At 54.2% G+C, this 17,884-nt stretch overlaps 1 protein-coding gene across 4 annotated transcripts in view; it reads right to left on the reverse strand.

The window, feature by feature from the left end:
• The window catches only part of PTK2B (protein tyrosine kinase 2 beta), a 111,444-nt gene extending 98,231 nt beyond the window's left edge, over positions 1 to 13,213 (reverse strand). The window contains exon 1 of one of the 4 annotated variants that reach the window (XM_084622603.1): positions 13,103 to 13,213. The gene's annotated coding sequence lies outside the window, so the exon portion shown is untranslated. Of the gene's footprint in view, positions 1 to 7,041; positions 7,215 to 11,155; positions 11,172 to 13,102 lie in introns of those variants that run through there. The other 3 variants (XM_084622606.1, XM_084622604.1, XM_084622602.1) reach the window with 3 other exon arrangements.
• Positions 13,214 to 17,884: the final 4,671 nt, after the last annotated feature.

Genomic DNA, 17,884 nt, shown 5'->3' on the forward strand with positions numbered 1-17,884 from the left:
TGCACCAGCATGGCAAAAATGCAGTTTAAGATTGAACTGGCTTGAAAATAAGCATTTTGTGCCGGTCCAATAAACCCAAATGAAACAAATCAATCCCAGGACTGTTAAATGTTTTCTTTTGATTGAAAACGTTGAAACAAAATGTTCCCCTATTTCCAGATTGAGAGGTTTTGGAACTGCCATTCCACACAATAGTTCAAAGCTTAAACTTTTCCTCCCGATTTGGGATGAAAACAAAAGTTGGAATTTCCCATGGGTTGGAAATGCTGAATTTCCCGCTGCTCTCCGAGTGACCCTTAAGGCCTCACTCAGACCCCACTTAAAACCTATTTTGGGGTGTATGTGGGCTTTAAACGGCGCATTTGTGCTGACACTGCATTCAGGGGCAAATTTTACCCTTTGTAAGTCAGATAGTAACACACAGCAGCGGCTAGACCGCAGAAAAGCAAAATACCAAATGCCAGCAATAAGTGATGGCATTTCTCCCTTGGCTCAAGTAGCAGAAGTGTGGGCTTTTGAAGATGAAGGAGAAGGATCATCTCTCCAGTGGGGCAGAATTTATCTAGCAAATCTGCCTGGAGCCTGTAGCTCATGAACTCCCTACAACCCTCCTGTTGCAGGGGTACTTGAGTTGCGTATCGTGGGATTCCCACTGAAGAAAGATGCGGGAAACAGTAGCATATAAACAAGCGCATACAACCCAAGACACGACAGGCAGCGAATCCCATCCGATCTGAGCCTGTGGCAAGACTGGAGATGGGAGGAAACCGTAACTGGCCAGAAAACAAAACCTTTCACTTTGGATGAGTGGAAACATTTTGATAAAATCGAAACGTTTTGTTTCACACTTTTACATTCCGTGATAATTGGTAATACAATATATAAAACTCTATGCAAACGGCGTTTGGAAACACTTTGATACGAAACCGTTTGATTTTTGTCCCCGGGAAATGTTGCTGAAATCGACACCTTCCCACAGAATGATTCAATGGCAGTGAATAAACGTTTTCTGACGGGGAAACGGCTACATCGGAAAATTCTCGGCCAGCTCGAGTCATGACAATCGGATGCGTATTCAAAGGACCCCCGGCTCAGAGTCGCTTTTGCAGTTCGACCTGTCGTAGAGACAGGTCTGGAGGGTACAGCTTGGGCCAGAGATCGGGATGGCCTCTTTACGGGAACGTGCCCCGTTCCCCTGTGAAGGATACGATCCTGCCTGCTGGGCTTGATGGGGATCAGTTGACACTAATAAAAGGATGGCAAGAAAGCTCCCAGCAGAGGGGGAGGGGTCCTAGCAGATCAATTACCACAAGCCCCGAATGAAAGGGGCAGAGAGCAGGGAAAGGCCTACGCCAGGCAGCCGAACTCGCTTCGTTTGCATCGGACAATAAAGCGACCGACTGAGAAAGAGGCATGCAGCAAGACTTGGGAGGTGGCGTCTGTCTGTCCTTACAGGCCAGGGAGGCAGGACTGACTGGGTGGAACGTGTGCAGGCCCAGAAACTAGAAAGCCTGCAGGCACCGCTTGCCGGGATGCAGTCGAAGGAGCAGCCGGGCAGAGGTCGCACGAGGGGCCAGGCTTCCAGAGCTAGGAATTTGCCAGCTGCAGGGCGAATACGCTGAGTGGGCGTTCGCAGATGCTAGATGGCAAACTCCACGGTTATCTCCAAGGAGGTACGGCTGTACTGTGAAAGCACAACACAACGCAGACCGGTGCCAGGGCAGGGGCAGGGTAAATCACGGAAGATCAGCGCTCGCTTTCATAATAGCGGGTGAGACTAATGTGAGATCCCAGAGAGCTCTCTGAGAAATAGTAATACACGATGCATCTTCAGAAGTGCATTAACTACCCAGGAGATGGAGTTAATGATCCTGACCTATTTCACAGAGGGGGAAACCGAGGCACACACAGGGCAAGTGGCTTGCCCGAGGTCACAGAAGACGTGAGCATCTGTGCCAGAATTAGCACGCATGTGTTCTTGGCTCCCAACTCCATGCTCAGATCTCCAGGCCGCACGGCTTTTGTGATTACCTGCCTCCGATTCCCGAAAGAATCTCAGCATCTCTTGGGATGGGGTGGGAGACTAAATTAAAGCAAGTTGCCCAAGTTCTAGCAGCTCCATGTGGAGCATCGACACCAGGTGGCTACTAGTTATCTGTCTGCAAGTGAAACTTTGATTCTATTCATCAGCATAGGATTTGATAGCTGCTTTCAACTATCTGAAGGGGGGTTCCAAAGAGGATGGATCTAGACTGTTCTCAGTGGTAGCAGATGACAGAACAAGCAATGGTCTCAAGTTGCAGTGAGGGAGGTCTAGGTTGGATATTAGGAAAAACTTTTTCATTAGGAGGGTGGTGAAGCACTGGAATGGGTTACCTGGGGCGGGGAATCGCCTTCCTTAGAGGTTTTTAAGGCCTGGCTTGACAAAGCCCTGGCTGGGATGATTTAGTTGGTGTTAGTCCTGCTTTGAACAGGGGGTGGGACGAGATGACCTCCTGAGGTCCCTTCCAACCCTGATCTTCTATGATTCTATGATTCTACAGCATCTAGACACTGCATAGACAGAGGCCTACCAAGGTTTGGAGGTTCAGCCAGGCTGCTCCATATGCTTCATGCACTTAGACGGTTCCGTGTGAAACTCACCCCCACCATGGGATGTCAGGAAGCATCAAACCGGGGACCTCCAGCAGCAAAAGGACAGGCCTCTATTGTTTGAGCTAAAAGAGCAGTTGTCTCCTCTGATGGCAGGGGTGAGCTCTTCCTCTCCATGGCAAACACATTTAGCCAGCGTGTTACAGATATGGTCTTTGGGATCTCCTGATCCTGCAGCCTTTCCTTACCAGAAACGCCCCTGCTCGCATAAGGGGTCTCATTCGTTTCAATGGCTTTTCATGCCCAAGACAGTATTACAACATGAGTCACTACCCTGGCTTAGGCCTTGCTGAATTCCTGACAATCAAAAATGTCAATTCTGACATGCCACCACGGTGCCTCATGGGGGATCTAGTTCGGGAGCTTCATTCTCCTCTGTGGGCTGGGCTCTCCAGCTGGATGTCATCTCCCAGGATGCACTGCCTTCTCTCACCAAGAGGAGAGATCAGAGTGCATCATGGGGGACTGTAGTCTGACTGGGCAGTCCAGCCTGTAGAGGGGAATTGGGAGCATGAGACCCCATAACTGTAGCTCCCATGAGTCACCATGGTTGCATTTCCAAATTGAAATATTTCAGTTTTTGATTTTTCATTGAAAGTTTTTCCATGGTTGTCAAAATTTTCTCTGTGTGTGGGGGGAATCCTTTCCAGCTAGTTCTTCCAGAAGCTCAGGGAATTACTGCTTCATCTATTCCATTCCTGCCATAACCTGTACGGCTACAACGCTGGGGCATTCCACGGGCCCATACGTTATTATAATTTTAAATATAAGCAAAGCTTGGTACAAAGGCCTCGCTCCTGTGTCAACCCACTGTGAGTAATAATTATGCCGAAGGAAAAGCAAAGTGATTCAGAAGACATTGCCTTCCCTGCCCCCGTCACCCCGAGGAGTTTGCACGGTGAATGTTAAGAATAGCCCAAACGTGAAGGCAATGGAAAAGCAGAACTCGGAGGCGTGCCTGGGCTCCACAGGACAGGGTGGAAGGTAAAAATTACAAACCCAGAGCCAGAGAGCTTTCAGAGCAAGCAGGAGCAACAGCGGGGGAGGCTTTTCCATTCAAGGGGACGCAGAAAAAGCCCGAACGCTTTATTCAGCAAATGCACTGGGGAGAGAAGAGGGGGAAAGACACTCAGGCCCAGCACAGTGCTGCTCTCAGGGCTTCCCAGTGTCCCACCGGCTCTAGAAAAGCCTCATCTGCACAATGACCCACGGAGAGCCTGGGGATCTCGGAGAAACGGTCCCTTACCCTTCTCTCCCACACGCACACAGAAATCCAGCGTCTCTCTCCCACACCCACACTTCTACACCGAGTCTGTCTTTTTCACACACCCCCAATGAACGGCCCCCAGAACGCGTGTCTGTCCCACGGGCACCAGTAAAGACACATAGTATTTCTCTCCCTCTCAAGCTCCTTCACACACATGCTATCAGCTGCAAGTTTTAACTCCAGATCCCAAGTTTAAAGGTGTTTACCTCTTTTCACCCCCCTCCCCCTGATTTTGGGCCAGGGACCTGCTGCAAAGATGGTACCGAGCTGCGCAGATGGGGGAGGGGGAACTGATTCAAGCCTGTCGTAAGAATCTCTTGCTCACTGAAACACAGAGGCCGATACACACCTTCTCATAGGACTTGACCACAGTTCTGAGATGATCATAGCGCTCACAAATGCAGAGATACATCAGCCTGAACACCCATGAGACTCTGCGCACACAGGGCCTTGATGCACCCAGCCAAGAATGCTGTGTTGCTTTCAATAACTCAACTCATGGGGTGGTGAAAACAAACCCTTCACTCCCCTCTCTGCGTACAAAGGGGAAACTGAGGCCCAGGATTACAGGATAAATAGGAAGGATGGCCCAATGGTTAAGGCACTAGCCTGGGACCTGGCACCAATTTCCTGTGCACCCTTGGGTGCATCACTTAGCCTCCCCGTGCCTCAGTTTCCCCTTTGTTCAATGGGGATACTAGCCCTGCCCTGCCTCACAGAGGCATGTGAGGCTGCGTACATTGCAGAGCGTGAGGCACTCAGATCCTGTACAAGCCCCTGCGGGAAATGAGGCTGAACAGACTGCGGGCCTGGAGCAATTGGGCCACCATCTTGCCGGGCCAGGCGAGAAGCCCAAGCTTCAAGTTGCAGTGGGGGAGGTTTAGGTTGGATATTAGGAAAAACTTTTTCACTAGGAGGGTGGTGAAACACCGGAATGCGTTACCTAGGGAGGTGGTGGAATCTCCTTCCTTAGAAGTTTTTAAGGTCAGGCTTGACAAAGCCCTGGCTGGGATGATTTAATTGGGGCTTGGCCCTGCTTTGAGCAGGGGGTTGGACTAGATGACCTCCTGAGGTCCCTTCCAACCCCGAGATTCTATGATTCTAACACACACAGACTCTCCAGCCGGGGCTGCAACAGTCTCGCGTCTCCCGCGGTTCAGCACACGCTCTCTGAGGGGTGACACCTGCACGGTTCCTAGCAGACGACGTGGGAAAAGCCAAGCCCGCCGTCCCCCGGGGCCGTCCGCAAGGAACCTTCCCCCAGCACCGAGCACCCTGCGGCATCCCAGGGCAGCTCACGCCAGGCCTTTGTTTCTAGTTCTGTCATGCCTCTGTGGGCAGCTTCCTGGGCCTGATGCTTCCTGGGTGTAAACGGGCTCCCCGGACTGCAGCGGCGTGAGGCTGGTTTACGCCAGCGGAGGCTGTGGCCCTGGCGGACGAAGCCCGAGGCTGCGTGTTTCTGCTATGAATGGCATGCGCTGGGCAGGAGCCAGCGGCATCGGTAGCAAGGGGGAAGGCCAGTCACACTTTCGCTGCAGGAAGGATCGGAAGCTTTTTCAGCGCTGTGGACGGGGCTTTCCCAGGGACCACATTTCATGGTACGAGGGGGCGGGGGGAAAAGGCCAGCAGGGGTTTTAAGGAGACTTATCTCCGTTGCCATCTGAGCTCTGCAGACGCCCCCCCTCACCTTAGCTTCTGCGGCCTTTAGGGATCAGAGGGGAAGAGACGAAGCAGGGAAGGAATAAGAAATGGGAGGAAACCAATGGAGCGTGAAACGCCAGCGGCTTGTGTGATTTCCTCCTCGCTCTCAGAGCATAGGGGAACTCCAGACAAAGCCACACGCTCACTCAACATCCCCTGAGAGCTGGAGAGGTTTGGGCCCAGCTGAGCTGAGGTGGGTGGAATTGCACTTTGGGACTTGCCAGCTCACAGTCGGCTCTGGCTCAGGCTCAGGGAAGTTTCCAGTTTATATCTCTGCAGCCACAGGTGGCGTTTGACCCCCTGCCCCTACAAAGCTGACAGCAACCCAAGCAGGGCAGGATCCACTCCATCCCCAGCACCCAGGGCAGGATCATTCCCCGCTGCCAGTTCTCCAGTGCTTCGGCCAGCATGGCTTGCCGGAGCAGCCACCTCTTCCCCTGGCAGACCCTCATCCCCCTCGCTCTCGCAGGGAGGAGGAGCCGTCTAGTGCTCTCCCTTTGCTTCCAGCCCTCCTCAGCCCATCCCCTCCTTGGTGCTCACAACCTTCATACGGCAACCGGCACCCCAGCGTGTCCTCTGAGATCCCATTCCAGACGTGACTCCCGCAGACCACCCCTCCGAGGTAGGTCTCTCCTGGGGGGCAGCCTCCGCAGGCCACTAGCCACGGGGACGGACATGGCCAACGAGTCAGCCAGCCAGTGGCTCGGTTGATTTAGGAGGCCGTCTCTCCTTGCATGTGGCAGACTGGAACGGGGATATCCATAGGCAGACCCCCAACACCCAGTCCAGGGCTAGGCTCCAGCTCATCTCGGACACATGGTGCTCTTGGCGTCAGCCATCACGAGACACGTGCCCCTTCCCTTAGCAGACAGCCCTACCTCCTGTCCCCTCGGAGCATGCCACCATCCCCAGCTCTCCTGGCCCGGGTGCCGTACGGCAGGGCCTGTCTCAGCCCCTCTCCAGGGTATTCCGACTAGTAAACACAAGGAGCCGTGCTCCCCACGTACAGTTACGCCGGGGACGGATTTGGCCCAACCACGGCAAATATTTACCCAGCTATCGGCATACCGATGGCGCGGGAAGGTACGTGCCGTCACATGGGGGATCCGTACACCTCAGGGTTCAATCCCAGCTGGCAAGCCTCAGCAGCCTCACACCAGAGAGGGGAGTGGGGAAGATTTTGCACGGAGCCAGAACACACACGTGTGCCCACAGGAGCATGTACTAGCCTGGCACATTCACACCAGCGGGGCCAGGCGCCCTGCCTCAGTCGCAGCGATTCCCCCAACGACCAGGGGGCCGATCGTCACCCCCACACAAGCCAGAGTGCTCCCCCAGGCACTACACAACGGGACACCTTTGGTGCCCGGACCCTGGCCATACCCTCTCAAGGACCCTTAACAACCCCAGCTCTCTCCTACCTTTTCACCCACCTCGAGGCTCCCAGGGTGCTAGCAAAAAAGCTGTAGGTCCGCAGGCCCCCCCTCCTCCCAGCCCCGTGACTGCACCCCAAACCTGGGGCACGGGGGTAGGGACGGAGGTATGGAAAATGGGATCTTCCTTCCCCGGAGGCCCTGGAGAAAACACCCTGGCAATTACACACCCTCAGTGCGCTCACTTCCTGGTCTGGGCTGCCTTGCATTCCTCCGAGCACCGCCCTCCCTCTCTCCCTGCCTGCATCTCCTGCCAGCCCCAGCAGGTCCCTGGGGTGCCGAGGCTGCCCTGCTCCTCCCAGGAGGCTGACAGCTCTGTCTGCAGCATCCTGCTGCCTCCCAAGAGCCTGAGGGACTCACCTATGCAAGGGGGAAGCCGGAGCCTGGGGACCTGCGGTGGGTTCCTTTGCTCCTCCTCTGTGCAGGTCTCTAGCTCGCCAGGCAAGAGCAGGACCGAGGAACTTGCAGGACCTGGCCCACGTGGGAGTTGGTGCTAAGGGGAAGGGCATCGTTCTTACTAAAACCACACCCCAGGGGCCCACTTCCTGGATGGGTTCGGGGCCTGTGCCAGTGACATGAATCCTCGAGCCCACATTTCCGTGACAGCAGCCGTCACAACTAGTGCGCCAGGCAAGATAGAGAGCAAACCGCCCCATGCCCCTCTCTGGCAAAGGGCTCCACAAACAAGGAAACCCACCCCCATCTTACTCAGAACTCCGGTGCAGGGGTCTGATCCCCAACCGGCCACATGGAGAGTCAGGCCCGGATCCTCAGCTGCACTCAAGGACCACACAGCATGCTGCCAAGGGGCCTTTAGGCCAGTGGTTCTCAACCAGGGTTACATGTCCCTCTTGAGGTACACAGAGGTTTTCCAGGGGGTACGTCAACTCATCTAGATGTTTGCCCAGTGTTACAACCGGCTACATAAAAAGCACGAGCGAAGTCAGTACAAACTAAAATTTCATACAGACAATGACTTGTTTATACTGCTCTATGTACTATACACTGCAATGTAAGTACAATAGTTATATTCCAATCGATTTATTTTATAATTATATGGTAAAAATGAGAAAGTCAGCAATTTTTCAGTAACAGTGTGCTGTGACACTTTTGTATTTTTATGTCTGATTTTGTAAGCAAGTTATTTTTAACTGAGGTGAAACTTGGGGGTACACAAGACAAACCAGACTCCTGAAAGGGGGACAGTAGTCTGGAAAGGTTGAGAATCACTACTTTAGGCCAACTATGTCCTTCCCTGATCTCGGGCCAGCTGTGCACCAGGCCAGTCCCTCTATGTAACTGAGAGCAGCCTCAGGGCTGCTCTCCATTACTCACAGCCCCACTGTGAAGAAGGTAATGGGTGTATACAGGGATCTCTTCAGCCACCTCTTCTGGGGTGGGATGCAGCAGCTACTTCACAACAGCCAGCAACGCTACTTAACAGTTCTGGTTCTGAAGGACTTTGCATCCAGCTGAAACGAGCACCAGCTGGGGAGATAGACCATTCCTTAGCTGGAAGGTGGCCAGACCCCGGAGCTAACCCCACAGCCCCTGGTAAATGCACAGGCGGTCTGGAATTATGGGACAGAAAATGACTATTAGTCAAAATCAAAACCTGTCGTAAAAACCTGTCACTGGCCACAAGACTTTCACTGGGAAGGTGTCTCAGGTCCAGGGTGAATTTCTGGGCAAGAAGAAAATAGCCAGGAGGCCAGGACATTCACATGGGATTTGGGCTCAAATGTGAGTCTCCAGTGCTCCCAGGGACTGCCCGCACCACTGGGCTGTAGAATCAGTCTCTAGCTAGTCCTCAGCATTAAAAAGCAGGCAAAAGAGAGACTGATTCTGTAGTACCCAGTGGTAGGTGCTACACAGACATATGGTAAGAGACGGCACCTGTCCCAGAGAACTAACCGTCTGTACAGCTAAGGTATTACCATTTTACAGGCAGGGCACTACAGCACAGAGAGGGCATGTGGCAGGACTTGAACCCCTATTTCAACACAGTCAAGCCAGTTCTTTAACTACAAGACCCCACGGCCCTTCCGCCTGTGGGTTAAGCTTTCAACAGCCCAGGGGATGCAAGCATGCGTGTTGCAACCTGTTAGCCACATTTGTTAACAGTGGGTACAAGCAACAATACACATTCAGGAAGTCATCATAGATCCAGCCACCTTTCTTCGGCCTCTGTTGGCACTGGCTTTTTGCTCCCTCGTTGGACACCCGGAGGGTGCAAAGCCTCCGGCACAACAGAGCTCCCTATCACATTGTGTTATTGCAGCTACTGTATATACCCCAACTCACTTTCAGCCTATGAGCTGTTACTGTCCAATGTGCTGGCACTTCATAAGCTTTACTGTGTGTTTGTACAGCGCCCAGCACACTAGGGCGCCGCCCATTTGCACCCTCCAGGCATTGCTGCTATTTAATAAATAAGTACACTTTTCATCTACAGATCTTCAACTCGCCCTACGAAGGGGGGAGCAAGCATATCATCAGCCCTATTTTGCCACTAGGGAAACTGAGGCACCGCAGATGCAGCAACTTGCCCAAGGGTTCAAAGCTGGGTCCGCGGCAGAGCCCGGCTTCGAACCCAGAAGTACACCGAGTTGGGAATTTTTTGACTGCTCCTTTTTGGCAAAAAATAATGTGGGTTCGTCAGAACAAAAGCTGTTCATGAAAGTGGGTCAGTTTCAACCCAACTCCCCACGCAAAACATTTGTGGGAAAAAATCTCTCTGAAATTGTCCAGATGTCCCATTTCAGTTGTTTTCAACTCAGAGAGTTTTGGCTTTTCAAGTTGAAATTACTTTTTGGTTCAAAATTTTAGTAAATTTAGACTTAAAAAAAGGTTAAAAAAAAAGAGGAAAGGTCAAAAAGGAAACGGACCATTTGGAAATGATCAAAACAAAACATTCCACTGACCCAAACTGATTTCGTTTTCTCGGTTTGTGAAAATTTTGAAGATTTTGACTTTTCGTCCCAATTCAGGCCAGGAAAAAATTTCAAAATCTTGCAGATTCTCCCAGGACAGGAAAGCCATTCCTGCCCAGCCCTACCCAGGTGTCCTGCACCCCTCCCCACATCAGCCTCTCTCCTTAAAAGTAAATGCATGGAAGGTTCCCAGCCCAGATCCTCCGACTGCACCTGCCACCTGAATTCATGATGCACACCGCCTGTGACCTCCTTTGTAGATCCTCCTTCCTGCTCCTGACCAGGACCTGAGAACACCCGAAGAAGAGAGAGCCTTGAAAACTCCACCCCAGGTTTCACACAAGACACTGCATGTACCATGACAGGATGCTTGAGGCCTCAGTTGCATATAGCCCTTCAGTCATTCCTACATCTCCCGGCTATCCACCTTCCCCAACGCATGGTTATCATCCACTCCACTGCCCCTTATTACAGCCCCTCCAGGACCCCAGGCACCATCTCTTCCCCCTCCCACACACTGCCACCTTTGACTCTGCATCCTAGCTACACTCCGGGAGGGCTGGCTCTGCCCCCATTGCCATGGTATCTGGGCACGTGCTGCTCTCCAGCGCCCCCTCTGCCTGCCAGCGTGTCACACAGAGCTCCGGCCAGAGGGGGCATTAGAGAGCAAGGCACGCTCAGTGAGGCGTGCAGGAGGGATGGAGAGTTGCTGGCCTAGGAAGCCTGGACCCCCAACCACAACCCCCGGGAGCTTGCTTGCTGAGCCAGCTCGCTGAGCCAGGTGAGCGGCTGGTGGGGAGAGAGGCTGTTCCCCACTGCCCTGGGCTGGATGCAATCAGACCTGCTCAGGAGTATGCGCTGGCGGTGTACGCAAGTCGCGATCCCTAGTGGCAGCTAATCGAGCTTATCCTCTGACCGCGGCCATCTCCCCAGGCTAGCACAGAGAGGCGTATTTATGTATTTAAAGGTCACACAGCTCTGCCCCAACAGAGGCCGGGGCGGCGGTTCTCTGCAGCTCCCTGCAGTCCACAGCCCCGCCTTGCCAAATGGGGGGGAGGACCCTGCACCCCACATCCTTACACAACAACACCAGGTGCTCCCCACCCCACCACCCTCTGTCCACCATGGGTTCCTGCCCAGCCCCACAGCTGGCCCACCGCTGGATCTACCTTCAACCTTGACGCATCGCCCTGCCCCATCTCGCTGACATCAGAGTTCCCCGCTCTTGGGAAGACACCGGGGCGTCCCAGAAGATTTAGGAAGCCAGCTAGCACCCCTGGGGAAAACTCTGTCTGGAGCCATGGGGAGCCCACACACTGGAGCCCTGCAAGCAGGCTAGAGAGAGGAACAAGAAGAGGAAGGCGAGGCTGGAGAGAGACGACATCTGCCTGTCCCTGGGACTGGGGAAGATTAAGGGGCTAAAGACTGACCCACGCACCTAGGGCCATATTTAAATGAGATGCTTCGGCAAGGCACGGGGGACAGGTGCCCATGGAGCCGTGTTTCTGCAGCAGAAGGGCCTGAATCCCACGGCTCACGGCTTAGGTGGTGGTCAGGGCATGTCGGTGAATCCGCGGCAGATGCGCCCGAGTCGTTAAAGCCGCTCGGACAAAGCGCACAACTGTCCGGAAACAAGCTTGCTGACGACACAACGGTCCCAGTGAGTGGGGGTGCAATGAACCCACACAGGTGCCTTGGCTACACCGTGATCAGGGCTGGTTTAGCAGCCACTAGCCCTGAGACTGTTGGGATGCTGGTGCCCTTTCAGGCGGTGTTGTCTCACGCCTTTCCCCGCCCCTGGACAGGGCCGGGGCCAACGAAACTCACCTCTGCAGGGGCGCCCACTTGCAGAGCGCCCTGATGGTGCAAACTTTCCAACCCCCTTGGTCATCCCCCCCTAGCGCTTTTCAGCCATAAATCACAAAGGGGAGGTGAGTAGCCTATTTCAGGAGAGGGGGAAACCGAGGCACGGAGCAGTGAAGTGACTCGCCTAGTGCCAGAGTGAGTCAGTCACAGGGTCAGGGCTCCCAATTCCCAGTCCCTCTCCCCTGGGCCATGCCTCCTGTCCTACCACAAGGCAACAGTTCTGCGATACACCTGTATCCTTACAGAGGGCTCATGTACAGCTCCCTGCACTGCTATTGGGCTGGCACTGCAGGACCTCACTGCCATTATGGTACCACATGATCTGTACACATTGTCAGGTCAGCCACGGGGGAGGAATCAGGGAGGTCCAGGGCACAGACTGGGGATCATGGGAGTGGCCCTGCTCTTTCCAGGCTGCAGGGTGGACTTGGAGCCATCTTTGCCTCTCCATCTCAGCCCAAACCTGCTCTAGCCCCCGACCTGTGGAGCCTGTGAAGCCATTTCTCCAGCACCTGCCCTCACTCTGCTGCGGGAGAAGATCAGCAGCCAGGGACTCCGAGCAAGGCTCCTGCAAGAAGGGAGTGGCTGGGGAACCCCGCAAACCGTCCGTGGGGACACACTCGCCGGGCCAAACTCCCCAGCCACGCACGGGTTTGAAATGGGAGGCGGAAAACAGACCATCAGGCAGGATGCCAGCCTACAGCCTGCCCGCAGCCACGCAGACCACCTAGGCGGACCACCCCCGCCTTGTGCCCTCTTCCACAGATCCAGCCAAGCACGGGCAGCCAGCCTCAGTCCCGCCTGTGCCAACTTCCCCCCACACCGCACCCGTGCCCAGAACTGCCCAATGCCCACCCCGCACGACAGTAGCTCACTCCGGCTCCATCCGTCCTGGACGGCTAAGATGGGGAAAGAGCCACTTGCTTCACCAGAAACCTGGGCACCTCCCCACAGAGGGCAACAGCGTTTGACCAGCCTCAGTGGGCTTGGGGCTTAGAAGGGACAGGGTCTAGTAGCCCCTTCTAGTAGCCCTCCAGCCCTGCCCTCGGGAGACTGGCTGACTTTGTGTCTCCAAACCCTCGCCAGACACACATTCCTCCCCCTCGCTGGGAGAAGCTACCAGCCATGCCAAGGGAAGGATTTATTAATAGCCCCTCATCGCCCACTCCAGAGCAATGGCTTCAAGCCTCCAGGGTGCTGGAAAGACACCCCCCCCCCCATCACATTTACACACACACACCCCAACTTACTTTGAAGGAGAGGCGCCAAGGGCTGGGCAGGCAGGAGGGAGCAGCTGTTGGCCCCGCAGCCGCCCGGCTCCGAAAGCGCTCGGCAGCGGAACGCACGTGTGCCGGGAGTGGGGACACGCGGCGAGCCGGCTGGGGCTGTCCGTGCAGCGGCGGAGCTGGAGCCGTGTCTGGAGGCGGTTCAGGCGCGTTGGTGCTGCCCCCGTGTGGATGTGGGCGCACGCTGCCTGCGGGAGTGGCGCGGCCCGGGTGCAAGTCGGGCGCTGCGCAGCCGGTGCGGGGCGCTGGGCCACCTCGCGGCTGGTCCGCTGCGGGGACGAGCCTGCTCCAGCCCGGGCGGCAGCTGCTTGAGTTCCAGCCAGCCGGGCTCTGGTTCAATCCGGCGTGAGAGCCCGCGCAGCAGGTGGCCGCCGGAGCAAAGAGGACTGTGGCCTGGCGGGGGTCGGGGCCACCCTGACCCCACCGGATCATCAAACGCGCACCCCGTCCGCTGCGCCAGCCAGAGGGACACCAGGCCTTGCGCAGTGACAGTCCCACCAACGCACAACGGCCTGGTAGGGCTGGAGCGCCGGAGAGGCCCCGGGGGTCACAAATGAAGCGAGCGGCTCTGGGCTCAGCGGACGACGTTAGAACAGCGGACAGGGAAGGCGAAGATAACGCGGCAGAGACGGGGGCCTGCTGCGTCCTCAGCCGCACCTGGTGCCATTGTGAACCCCAGCGCGAAGAGGGCCACAACCCGCTTTTGGTGCGTTCTTTGCCCCCATCACACCCACGCTGTCGACCGAAGCGAGTCAAACAAAGGTGCCACCGGCCTCTGGGGGCGCTAATGCGTGTCTGGGCTTGTCTGTTTAGGCTGGACGTTTCCCCCAGAAGCACCAAGTGCTGCGCTTATCTTATCCAAGGAGAAACGATTAGGAACACTAGCAAAAAAACAAAAACAAAAAATGGCCGTAGGGCCGGGACACCTGGGTTCTGTTCCTGGCTTGGCCTCTGACCAGCTGAGTGACCAAGCAAGCCACTTTCCCTCTCGATGCCTCTATTTCCCATCCCCCCTCTTGTCTATTTAGGTTGTAAGCTCCTTGGGCTGGGAGGGGTCTCTCACTGTGGGGGGGGGGTGTGTACGGAGCCCAGCACAGTGGGGCCCTGCTCTCTGCTGGAGTGTTCTCCAAGTGCGACTGTCACACTGCTGCTCAGGGTTGCCAGCTCTAAGGCAAGTCTCACGATCTTTAGTGAGTCTCCTAAAGACCCAGCTGCTGGAGTCATGAGATCATCAGAGAGCTCAGCTGTCTTTTAAGTATGTTTGTCAGCCTCACTGCTGCAGGGAAAAGCTGGAGAAGCACACCCTGAGGGCTCAAAGCCAGAAGGCAGAGAAAAAAGCCCCAACGTTAGTTATTTAACATAAAAGGCACCTTTTTCAGGCCAGTCTCACGATTTGTGAATGTTCTGGGGTAGCAATACTGAATGACTGATCATGAGCTACGCTCCACATTCTGCATAACTCAATGTACCAAACCCGTACTGTTTGGGCCAGTGTTTGCGTAACTGGCTGGGAGAAAGCTTTGCGCCTTTTAGGCAAAATGCCTCCGTGCCCTTTCCTGTATTGCGCAGCTTTACCTCTTCGCTGCAGCCCAGATCAGAGGGTCGTCTTTTCAGGATTTAGCTGTGTTTATATACATTACACAGAGTTAAACCCCTGAGAGACGCAGTGACAAAAGGGAAAAGCATTTGCTAAAGCTGTACCTATATCTAGACCGATAAATGTACATGCATTTGTTTACCTTTAACCCATGAAACAATTGTCAGTAGTGTCAATTACAAGTTTTTAAACATTTTAGGGGGGTCCCCAAGTTTTAATGCTTCTTGCCATCCAGTTCAAATGCAAAATATAATTGCATGCACTCCCACACACGCTCCCCTAAGTCAGTGGCTCTCAACAAGGGGTACACGTACCCCCGGGGGTGAGCAGAGATCTTCCAGGAGTACATCAAATCCAGATATTTGCCTAGTTTTACAACCAGCTACATAAAAAGCATGAGGGAAGTCAGGCAAACTAAAATTTCATTCCGAGAATGACTTGTTTATACGCTCAATATTTTCAGTGGTTCTCAACCAGTGGGTCGTGACCCCAAAGTGGGTCACGAGTTTATTTTTTTGGGGGGGGCGTTGCCAGGGCCGGCATTAGAGTCGCTGGGGCCCAGGCCAAAAAGCTGAAGCCCGAGGGGGGCTGAAGCCAAAGCCTGAGTTTTTAAGTGAGGTGCAAGTTGGGGTAGGCAAGACAAATCAGAGTCCTGAAAAGGGGACCAGTTGTCTGGAAAGGTTGAGAGCCACTGTTCCAGGTGTCTTCTCTAGGCGGACTTACCCACCTCAGCCTCTGCAGGATGGTGTCTGTAACGCACGCCAGCTCCTTAAAGTTAGGAAACAAGCGATAGTCCCACTTTGTCTTTGAGTCTCTTCAGCAACAGCCTGGAATTTGCCCTACCTGCAGCAGTTCTAGCCCTCTTCCTCTCCGGTGGGGCAAGGGAGCCTGCCCCAGGCTAAATCCAACAGACTGGCAGAGTCCCTGGAACATAGGGTGACCAGATTGTAACTGTGAAAAAAACGGGACAGGGAGTGGGGGGTAATAGGCGCCCATATAAGAAAAAGTCCCAAAAAACGGGAATGTCCCTTTAAAAACGGGACATCTGGTCACCCTACTGGAACACAGTCCCTGGCACTGCTCCACTGCTGAGTTTTCCAGATCACTCTGGCTCCCACTCCTATTTGTTCACTCCTCCCCATTCCCTTGAGCTCCCCTTGGTTCCACGTTCAGAGGGTGACTCTGGGTATATCCTGCCAGGCTCCTTGCCCACAGTGGAAATCATCCAGGCATTTTCAACCAGCTAATGAGCATGCCCAGTACCTGCTACATCCAATTTCTACATGATTCTGACCCATCCTGCAGAGACACTTCACCCAGCTCTGTGTGGTCTGAAGGCACACACTGTGCCCCTAAACAAAAACGAGTAACTATGTATCTCCCCCCCTGTTTCTTCCCTTCTTTATCTCATTAAATGCTGCAATGCAAGTGTGTGGCTTAGACTTGCTGCCTCTGTGCCCAGGCATAGCCCTGGTGGCTAGTGGATCCAACTGCAGAGCGGAGCCATAAGTGTTTGTAGGACAGGGACCTGTTTTCAGGGCCAGCCTTATGGGTGGGCGACCACCCAGGGCACCATGGTTGCGGGGTCACCGTGGTCAAGAGGCAAGGAGCAGGGCGGGCCTGGGGGGCAAGGCTGCAAAAGGGAGCTTGGGATAATGGGGGAGAGGAGGCATCGGGGCCCAAGGGAGATGAGTGGGGAGCTCAGAGAGGCAGCAGGGGCCCGGATGATCAGGGGGGAGCCTGGGGAGACAGCAGAGGCCAGGGGCACCAAAATGCAAGTTTGCCCAGAGCATCATTTTCCCTAAGACTGGCCCTGTCCATTTTCACTGCTGGCTCTGCTCCTATGCCATCTAGCGGCTTCTCCTGCGATAACAGCTGAGCGACTCCATGGGCCGGTGCATTCTGATGAAAGCAGGCCCTGCCAGTCACCCCGGCTCATCAGAGACCAGCTGCTCCGCGTGGAAAGAGGAACAAACCAGCCTTTGCATAGACCAAAAAAACTCTCTGCCTTCATTATTATGATGATTATTTGTAGTCTCAATATGCTCAGGGCGTGTCCACCCCTCGCGTGACCCCCTGCTGTTTGCGACCGTCGATTCCTGGCCGAGGCACACTGCGTCATGCTCATGGAGTGGTGGCAGGCCCCAGGATCCCAAATCATATTGTCTGCCTCTTTCTATGTCAGCGCAATTCCTCTGACCATCAGCTTCCGGGGTTACAGGCATCGTCGTTCTCGAGTTTTCTGTTGAACAAAGTGTCTGAAGGTGACAAACCATGTTTCACTGATGCCGCCCTGTACTTTGACACGGCTGAGTACGGCCTGGTCTCACGCCGTCGCCTTTTCCTGTAGCCGCTTTCTTATTTTGGCACCGCTTTCCACCAGCCCATGGGTCTGGGGACAATGGCGACTGAGGCGACATGAAAACCCAAACTTTGCTGCAAGCTGCTTAAACACATGCCTGCTACCCTGCAGCCCATCATCAGACGTCACTTGGTCAGGCACACAACGTCTAGCAAAAATAGATCTGCCACACGCAATCACCTGTTTAGCCACAGGATCTGCTAATAAGGCTATCTCGGGGAAGTGAAAATAATCGTTTAGACCAAGTACATCATTTTCCCCCCAGACAACGTAAACAAATCCATGCCTGTTTTGCTCCAGGGGACAATTTTTCCCCCTGTGCCATCACCAGCATGGTCACTTTCACTTGCCTTTGACAATTTCCTCGATAAAAGAAAAGGAGGACTTGTGGCACCTTAGAGACTAAGCAATTTATTTGAGCATGAGCTTTCCTGAGCTACAGCTCACTTCGTCGGATGCATTCCAATGAAGTGAGCTGTAGCTCATGAAAGCTCATGCTCAAATAAATTGCTTAGTCTCTAAGGTGCCACAAGTCCTCCTTTTCTTTTTGCGAATACAGACTAACACGGCTGCTACTCTGAAACCTGAAATTTCCTCAATGTCGCTCTTCATTTGTGGCCAGTATAAAACATCTTTGGCCCTTCTCTTAGCTTTCTCAGTCCCTCAAGGTCTTTCCTGTATCCTTTGTAACATATTCCTCTGTAGCACCTTAGAGAATCGCTATCCTGACGTCTTTAAACAAAATCCCACCGAGGACTGAGAGCTCCACCCGAATCGGTGATAGGGA

The sequence above is a fragment of the Lepidochelys olivacea genome, assembly GCF_965140295.1.
Source record: "Lepidochelys olivacea isolate rLepOli2 genome assembly, chromosome: 3".
Lineage (NCBI taxonomy): Eukaryota > Metazoa > Chordata > Testudines > Cheloniidae > Lepidochelys > Lepidochelys olivacea.